Source organism: Heterodontus francisci, chromosome 2, assembly GCF_036365525.1.
Source record: "Heterodontus francisci isolate sHetFra1 chromosome 2, sHetFra1.hap1, whole genome shotgun sequence".
Lineage (NCBI taxonomy): Eukaryota > Metazoa > Chordata > Chondrichthyes > Heterodontiformes > Heterodontidae > Heterodontus > Heterodontus francisci.
Window position 1 is genome coordinate 126,483,375 of NC_090372.1, and position 8,703 is coordinate 126,492,077.

The following is an 8,703-nucleotide window of genomic DNA, read 5'->3' on the forward strand; positions in this document are numbered from 1 at the left end:
ATAAGATCATGGCTGATCTTCGATCTCAACTCCACCTTTCCGCACTATCCTCATATCCCTTAATTTGCTTAGTACCCAAAAATCTATCGACCTCTCTATGGAAAAACCTCCACAGCTCTCTGGGGTTGAGAATTCTAAAGATTCACAACCATTTTAGTGAAGAAATTTCTCCTCATCAGTCCTAAATGGCTGACCCCTTATTCTGAGACTGTGTCACCATGTTCTAGATTCCCCAGCCAGGGGAAACATTTTCTCAGCATCTACCCTGTCAAACCTCTTACGAATTTTAAGTGTTTCAATTAGAACACCTCTCATTCTTCGAAACTCCTGGGATTGTAGGTCTACTCAATCTCTCCTCATAAGTCAATCACCTCATCCCAGGAACCAGTCTTGGAACTTATCAGCCAAAGCCTGAATATTGTCGAGGTCTTGCTGCATGCGTGTACAGACTGCTTCAGTATCTGCGGAGTTGCGAATGGTACTGAACATTGTGTAATCATGAGCAAAAGTCCTCACTTCCAACCTAATGATGGAGGGAAGGTCATTGATGAAGCAGCTGAAGATGGTTGAGCCGAGGACACTACCCTGAGGAACTCATTTTTTTATTCGTTCCTGAGATGTGGGCATCGCTGGCTAGGTCAGCATTTAATGCCCACCCCTAATTGCCCTTGAGAAGGTGCTGGTGAACTGCCTCTTGAACCGCTGCAGTCCTTGTGGGGTAGGTACACCCACAGTGCTGTTAGGAAGGGAGTTCCAGGATTTTGACCCAGCGACAGTGAAGGAACAGCGATATAGTTCCAAGTCAGGATGGTGCGTGGCTTGGAGGGGAACTTGCAGGTGTTCCCATGCATCTGCTGCCCTTGTCCTTCTAGGTGATAGAGGTCACGGGTTTGGAAGGTGCTGTCTAAGAAGCCTTGGTGCGTTGCTGCAGTGCATCTTGTAGATGGTACACACTGCTGCCACTGTGCGTCGGAGGTGGAGGGAGTGAATGTTTGTGGATGGGGTGCCAATCAAGCAGGTTGCTTTGACCTGGATGGTGTCGGACTTCTTGAGTGCTATTGAAGCTGCACCCATCCAGGCATGTGGAGAGAATTCCATCACATTCCTGACTTGTTGCTGCGATATCTTGTGGATGAGATGATTGGCCTCAAACAACCCCAACCATCTTCCTTTGTGCTAGGTTCGACCCCAACCAGGGGAGAGTTTTCCTGTTGATTCCCATTGACTTCAATTTTGCTGGGGCTCCTTAATGCCACACTTGGTCAAATGCTGCCTTGATGTTAAGGGCAGTCACTCTCACCTCACCACTGGAATTCAACTCTTTGCCCATGTTTGGGCCAAGGCTGTAATGAGGTGTGGAGCAATGTGATCCTGGCAGAATTTGAACTGAGCATCGGTGAGCAGGTTATTGCTGAATAAGAGCCGCTTGATAGCTCTGTCGATGACATCATCCATTACTTTGCTGGTGATTAAGAGTAGAATGATGGGGCGGTAATTGGGCTGGATTAGATTTGTCCTGCTTTTTGTGGACAATGTTAAATTTTATTTGGTAAGCCGCGATCATTAAACAAAAAAGCACTCAAAATGACTAGTTTCAGTGAATCTGCCTGGTACATGAGGATCTGGATTGAAGTTTTTCTCCCATTTTCTTGTCATTCAATCATCTTGTGCCCTCTCTGAGTAAAACTACCAATTTAATAGCAAATCAAGGGCAAATTCACCTGCAGGAACTGGCTAGAGACTGCACAACCTCTGTTCATTGGGATTTTTGCACCTTGTAGACTGAGCAGGATTTCATCCTGGGCTAAATTTCAACATTTCAAAGTTGTATGGCCAGTGTGCAAACCCACTAGTATTAGTCACTTTTTAAATTCAACAATAAGTGGGTTACCAAATAAAGTTTGACATTTCATCTTTCTTTGCGTCAGCCTTGGTTCAGTGGCAGCACTCTCACCTCTGAGGCAGAAGGTTGTGGGTTGAAGCCCCACCCTAGATTCTTGAGCACATAATTTAGGCTGATAGTGCAGTGCAGTATTGAAGGAGTTCTGCACTGTTTAGACATGCTCTCTTTCCAGTGAGATGTTAAAACCAACAACCCCATCTACCTCTCACATTGATGTAAAAAAATCCCATGACACTACTTGAAGAATTGCAGGGCGCATGTCCTGGATTTATCCCTTAACCAATACCATTAGAAACAGATTATCGGGGCAATTGTCTCATTGCCGTTTGTGGGATCTTGCTGTGCACAAATTGTCTGCTGAATCATCAAACTGTGACTATACTTCAGAGAACTTAATTGCCTATAAAGCGCTTTGGGAAATCCTGAGTTTATGAAAGGTGCTATATAAATGCAAGTACTTTCTTCTTTTTTCTTACGGATAAGACATCCTTCTATTTTATCCTTCAGAAGTCCCCTCAGCCTTCAACTCTTGGACATGAAAGCAACCTGCTCCTACATCCCCACCAATATCTTTTGTTAGCCATCCACTCGGCAGGGTACAGTGGCTCACTTGTTGAGTTGCAGCCCTCATTGCCTCCACTCAGCATCTTCCTAGAGTAGTGTGACCAAGGCACTAAACTCAGAAGAAAGGAAGAATTAGGCCTGCATCCCACTCCTCCATGCAGTTGTATGTTGGTGGTCTAATTCTGTAATCCTGAATGGAATGGGTCACTACCAAACAGACCTCATGTGATACGGCTTGAACTCAGAACTAGTCTGTTGCCATATCAGCTATTCCTGTGACTAGGATATTGCATGTCAGTGTTGGCAGATGGACTTTTGATTTCTAGTAAACTGCAAGCAAACAAAAACACTTTATAATGTAAGTTCTGCCTTATATACTTCACGTTTATTTATTTGTAAAGTGGGTGTAAAATGAGAGACTTAAAAATCCCAGTGATTCTTAAGAACTTATTATGAGAAAAGAACTAATCAATGACATATTAATGAAATAATGGTATTTTCCTTTGTATCACTTTGATTTGTAAAAATTTAACTCCATAAATAGCTACAACCTCAATGTTAACCTATCTTTTTCAGATGCTGACTGACCTGAATGCATTTCCAGCATTTACTTTTTAACATTTCCTTTTAATGTATTTATTATACAGTTCTGTTTGGTTACAGGAGCAACATTTTAACCCTTGCACCAGAGAAATGTGGTTATGCTGAATCTTGCAGGAGTGTTGCTGAAATCTGGTTGTTGTGGTTATTTCTGTGTGTTATTTTAGTCTGGTGTTATTCAGAATTACTTTCCTATTTCGTTAAAATTTTTATCGACTTAAAATCAATTTCCTGTACATATAATGGGATTTCTTTGAAAAGAACATTGGTACTGGAAACAAAACCCCAGATTTCTAGTATCCAAAAAAGCAGTTTCTTTAGATCCGTGCCTGTACATATCTTTAAAAAACATGGTTAACATGAATTATTAGTAAGAGCTTTGCTCTGCTTAAATCGTTGTAACCATAAAAATAAGTTAAAAAAGATTAGAGATAAGTGCTGTTTTTATGAGTGTTGTGTGCAGTGAGGAATGGAAAGAATGCATTGTGCTGTATTTGTTGATTCCTGACACAGGTGTTATTAGGTTTGGACAAGTGTGATGCTTGCCACTGTAGAAACTATCAAAGAATATGTGATCTGAGTGCATCTGTTTTGATCTTTCTAATAGTATATTTTTAAAAGACTGTAAAATGCATTTTTCATGACAGTGATGCTTTATTACCTTTTAATTTGATTTAAATTATTTTCTCCATAATTCCATACCTGACTGGAAAGCAGGCAGGTAACTTTTTCTTACTGTCCATACTGCTCAGGAGCTGACCACTTGGAACTCTGTGGCCTACGAGTGGTCTAGATTGACGTCCCTCTCCTCTGATTTTCCTTCCCTCCAACCCTTCCTGTGTTAATGTTGCTGAACAATGCCTGAAATTTTCATGTGGGCTACAGCTCTTCCTGCTGTTTTTCTTGTATTTCAGTGATTCTCTTATCTATTTGTATGTTTGACTGTATGAACCAGAACATATGAAAAAACCATGATGACGTTTAAAGTACTGGCAAACTCTCCTCCAAAGTGCATGCAGGCAGGAAAATCAACTGGTAAATCAACAGGGTATCATGGGAAGTATACAGGAAGTGCTTACTCAGTGCTGAAGTACATGTTCTCTTGTTGCTGCCTTTTCTGTATTGTGTTTGTGGTTCTTTTGCTGTTGTCATTTAACTGTTCTCTTCTTTCAACATTCTCATTCTCTCTCTGATCTCCTGGCTAAATGGAGGTCCAATACAAGGCTATCAGTGTTAGTTCAGGACGCAGTGCCACATCACACCAATCACTGCCTTCTTGGTTGTATGTGGAGAACTGCAGCTCAAAACCCCATAGAATAGTGCGTTGTTATTCTGCTGCTCATACCTTGTCTTGTGACACAGTGGCCGGGATATTGTTCTCTTCCCAACATCAGGATCCGTGGCAGAGGGGGCCGGGAGATTGGAGCAGCAGCAGCCCACCACGGAGCCCAACACCGGGAATGCCGGGCCCAATCTTCCCAGCGATGGGGAAGCTACGTGGTCGCACCTCCGCTCCTCAGTGGCGGGACCATACTTTAAATATTGAAACTACCTGTTTCCATACATTTTAATAGAATTTATCGCGATCCTACCAGCTGTTTCCAATCTTCAGCTCAATGTGTGGCACTCACATGCCTTCACGTTCCCATCCTTGAAAAGCTGGCACCACCAAGGCGAGAGTCCTCAGTGCCTGCAAAGGTTGGTAGGTAATACCCTGCTCTTATTCGTCTTTGCAGCAAACTCAGACAATTGCATTACATTTAAGTCGAAAGGTATGAGGTGGGTTTGGAACTCTGCAGCCACTAATGATGTATCAGCAAGGGGGGTGGGGGGTGGGGTGGGGTGGAAGGGGCCAATTCTGCATGTTTTGCATAGTGGAGGGGCAAACTCTGCATCTTTGGAAAGGTCTGAAGGGCTGGCAGCCTTTTAAAAACGCCGCCAGCGTCTGCTTCCGTCTCAGTGGCCCCGTTCATGGCATTGCTGAGGCCGTCCCCACAATGTGATTGGGTGTGGGGGGGGGGGGGGGGGGGGGTCACCGCCATGTATATGTTAATAAGCTGCTGGATGCAAGATCGCAGTGGCATGGTGGCATGCGGCCTGTGCATGCCCCGCCACCATTTTCTTTGCGCACCGCCACTTCCGACGGTGGGACAACAAGATTCAGCCCAGTATGTGCTAAATCTGGGGAATCCTGTGTATTGAGGATGCTATTGTAGTGGAGTAGCTGGTCTCTGCTTGCTGTGTGTTACTGATGCTTTGCCTATAGCACACAGTAGTGTCATGGTTATGTTTCTGGACCGGTGTTCCCCACAATGGCAGTATGAGAATTTGAATTTGGAAAAAAAAGTCTGGAAATAAAAAGCTGGAATCAGTAAAAGTGAGCAGGAAGCTGTTGGATTGTTCTAAAAATCCAACTGGTTTACTAGTGTCCTTTACGGAAGGAAACATGCTGTCCTTATCCAGTCTGGTCTATATGTAATCCAGTCCCCCACCAACGTAGCTGACTCTTAGCTGCCCACCGCAGTGATCTAACAAACTACTCATTGACTAGTAATCCAGAGCTGAGGCTAATGCTCACCAAGGCAGATGGTGAGATTCGAATTCAATTAATAAATATGGAATTTAAAAAAAAGCTAGTCTAATGGTGACCATGAAACCATTGTCGATTGTTGTAAAAACCCATCTGGTTCGCTAATGTCCTTTAGGGAAGGAAATCTGCTGTCCTTACCTGGTCTGGCCTACATGTGACTCCAGACCCGCAGCAATGTGGTTAACTCTTACATGCCCTCTGAAATGGCCTAGCAAGCCACTCAGTTCAACGGCAATTAGGGATGGGTAACAAATGCTGGCCTTGCCAGCGATGCCCACATACCACAAAAACATTTTTTTTTTTTAAACTTGTATCAAACTGCTACCAGCAGTTCAAGAAGAAGGCCTACCAACACCTTCTCAGGGCAGCTGGAGATATCTACTTCTCCCAGTGACATCCACATCTTGAGAATGAATAAAAAATGATCAGAATCTCACCATATAATCTCACTAGGTCTGAGCCTGCATCTTTCCAATCTGCTGTACAGGCCCTACTTTTTTGAAAGCTTTTTTTTCTCTACTGCCTCCCAGCTATTGAGGCCTCTGCTGCAGTTTCCAAGTGCCAGAGCAGACCATGTGCCAGTTTTTCCAGGTCCCATAACCCCTGTCCCCCATCACCCCGGACAAAATACTTGACTGAGAACTGATTCTAAGAGCACCAAGATTGCTTTTGCCAGGTCCAGCCCCTCTATAGAATATTTTGAGCTCTGGCTGTGAAGGAATGAGTGGGAGTAATGGCCTGAAGTGTCAAGTGATCTGAACTTGAACAAAGCTTTGCTGGGCTCAGGTTCAGCTGAACTTCTAGTTTGTCTATCTGTGTTGAAGTCAGAAATCTGGAACGGAACCAGCTTTACAGCTTACCTCTGAGCTGCAGCCTTACTTGCCAACTTGAAATTTGATTTGGATTTGCCCCTGATTCGGTGGGAGGGACTTCGCTCACCTCTTTCTAAACTGGCATATTTCCCATGGATATCCTGGAGCTGGGGAATTCATATGCAAATCAGCAGAGTTGGGTTAGAAGTCAGCTCGCGCTGCACTGGAGTTCCTGTGTGTGTGGCGGAGGTGGGGAAGGGAGTCTCATTGCACAGCCATTAGTTTGAAATCATCTGATCCTGTCTTGGAGAGGCCTCACTGATTGCCAGAGCCAAACAAACAACATGAAGGATTGGTGGTGACTCACATCGCTCCTGCTAATGGCCTCTGATGAACAAAACACACAGCAGCACAGCTGCTGCTTTGCAAATGTGCGTGGGGTGAAGCAGATTAAAGTGAGCATGTCAGCAGAATGCTCCAAGCCTGGCATTACGTGCCAGGGCTGCTTGATATTCCTTGCCAGCTGTTTCTTGATACTACTCATACTCATCTAAATCCCAGCCTTGTTTTTATTCATTGGCAATGATAATGTTGTTGTTTAGAAACTGGAACATTGAAGGTAGACAGTGTAAATAACTCATGACGTACCTCAGCATTGCTCTCTGCATGTGTGTTGCTATAATGTTATAGTTAGGGTGTGTTTATCTGAAGGTAATGCAAACAACAGCTGCTATAAAACATTCTCATTAACATGCACTAATAATTATTATGTGACCTGTAAGTCTTGAGTTTACTGCTGTATATTTGAACCCCCTGTTATCTCCCATGGTTTCTTTTGTAAATGTACATTTATAAGAAAAGGGCAGCTGCAGCTGTGAATATTCTATTTAATACTTCTGCTAAGGCATTGCAGAAGGTGTCTGATAGGACTAAGGAATAGAAGGACATTTCTGGAGCAGTTCTGCTGTGTGCTGTCACCAGGCTAATTTAAGCTGCCTTTGCCGCACTGTCTGGCCCAGAATGGGAACTGTTGAATGTGAAGTGTGCCCACCATGAGAGAGGTTGGCACATGCATGCTTACACACACACCTCCATGTCCTTGGTAGCTATGGTTTAATGTCAGGAGAACGTGGCTGGAGTGCCTGCTTTCTCCTGAAAGACTCTAAAGTTAAATCTGTACAATTTGGGTCCTTTGGACTGAGCATTTTTAAAACTCTGCTGGAGCCATACTGCAGAGAGTGTCATGTCCGAGTGGTATGAGGTTGTCCTTGGGGGAGGGGTGGTGGATTTAGTGCATTCCTGAGTCCAGTCAGTTGTACCGTCATTTTTGTTAGAAAGTACTGTCAAAACTATTTTACATTGACACAAAGATGACATCTGCAGCCTTCAAGTGCTTGTACCCACATGTTATAAGAAACAACACACTTGAATATGCTTTTTGTTTGATATCTGCAATTCATCACCTCAAATGACTCCCACTACGTCACAGCTAGTACTTTAGTGTTATTCTTTATCCACATACAGCCCTTTTTTTGAAGGTTTAAATCTATAATTGCACTGCAATGTGTTTCTCACAGTTCAAGTGGCCATAGTATGAAAACCCCATTCCCACAAATAATATCCACTGAACCCATTGACAAGTTTTAATATAAGCGGTAGGGCTGTGTTACTTTAGGCATCAGAGATGAATTATATTTATGACGTGTTACTCATCTGCAAAATGTTGATAATATTTTAGCTGATGTAGCTAATATTTTCCATTTAAAAATAAAAGCTGACAAAACAAATTGCATTTTATTTTGTAATTTGCAATGTCAAAGCACCTGTTAACACACAAAATGAAAAAATAAACTGTAGAAAAGTGAGTGTGCAGGTACAGTATGGTACCCAGGAATTACAAGAGTTACACCAACTGTTAAGCAGTGCTGTCAAAATGCTGTAGTTCTGTGTTTCCCAGATCAAAAAGACCATTGCAGTTTCCTGCTGTGCACTTGCATAAAAATGTGCTGACCTTGAAACACTCCATACATCTCACGTTGTGAGCAATTAGGCAGGGGGGGTGGGGGAGGGGGAATAAAGGAGACAGATGTCTTCCTTGAAATGAAATATTCAAGTTCCTGTTAAAAATTGAATTAATTTGTATTTTCATTTTTCAGCAGGGTTGTGGAATGGGGTATTGTTTTCGGGCGTATTCTCTAGCAGTCAGTGTTTAGCGACAGCGTACTGTTCTTCAG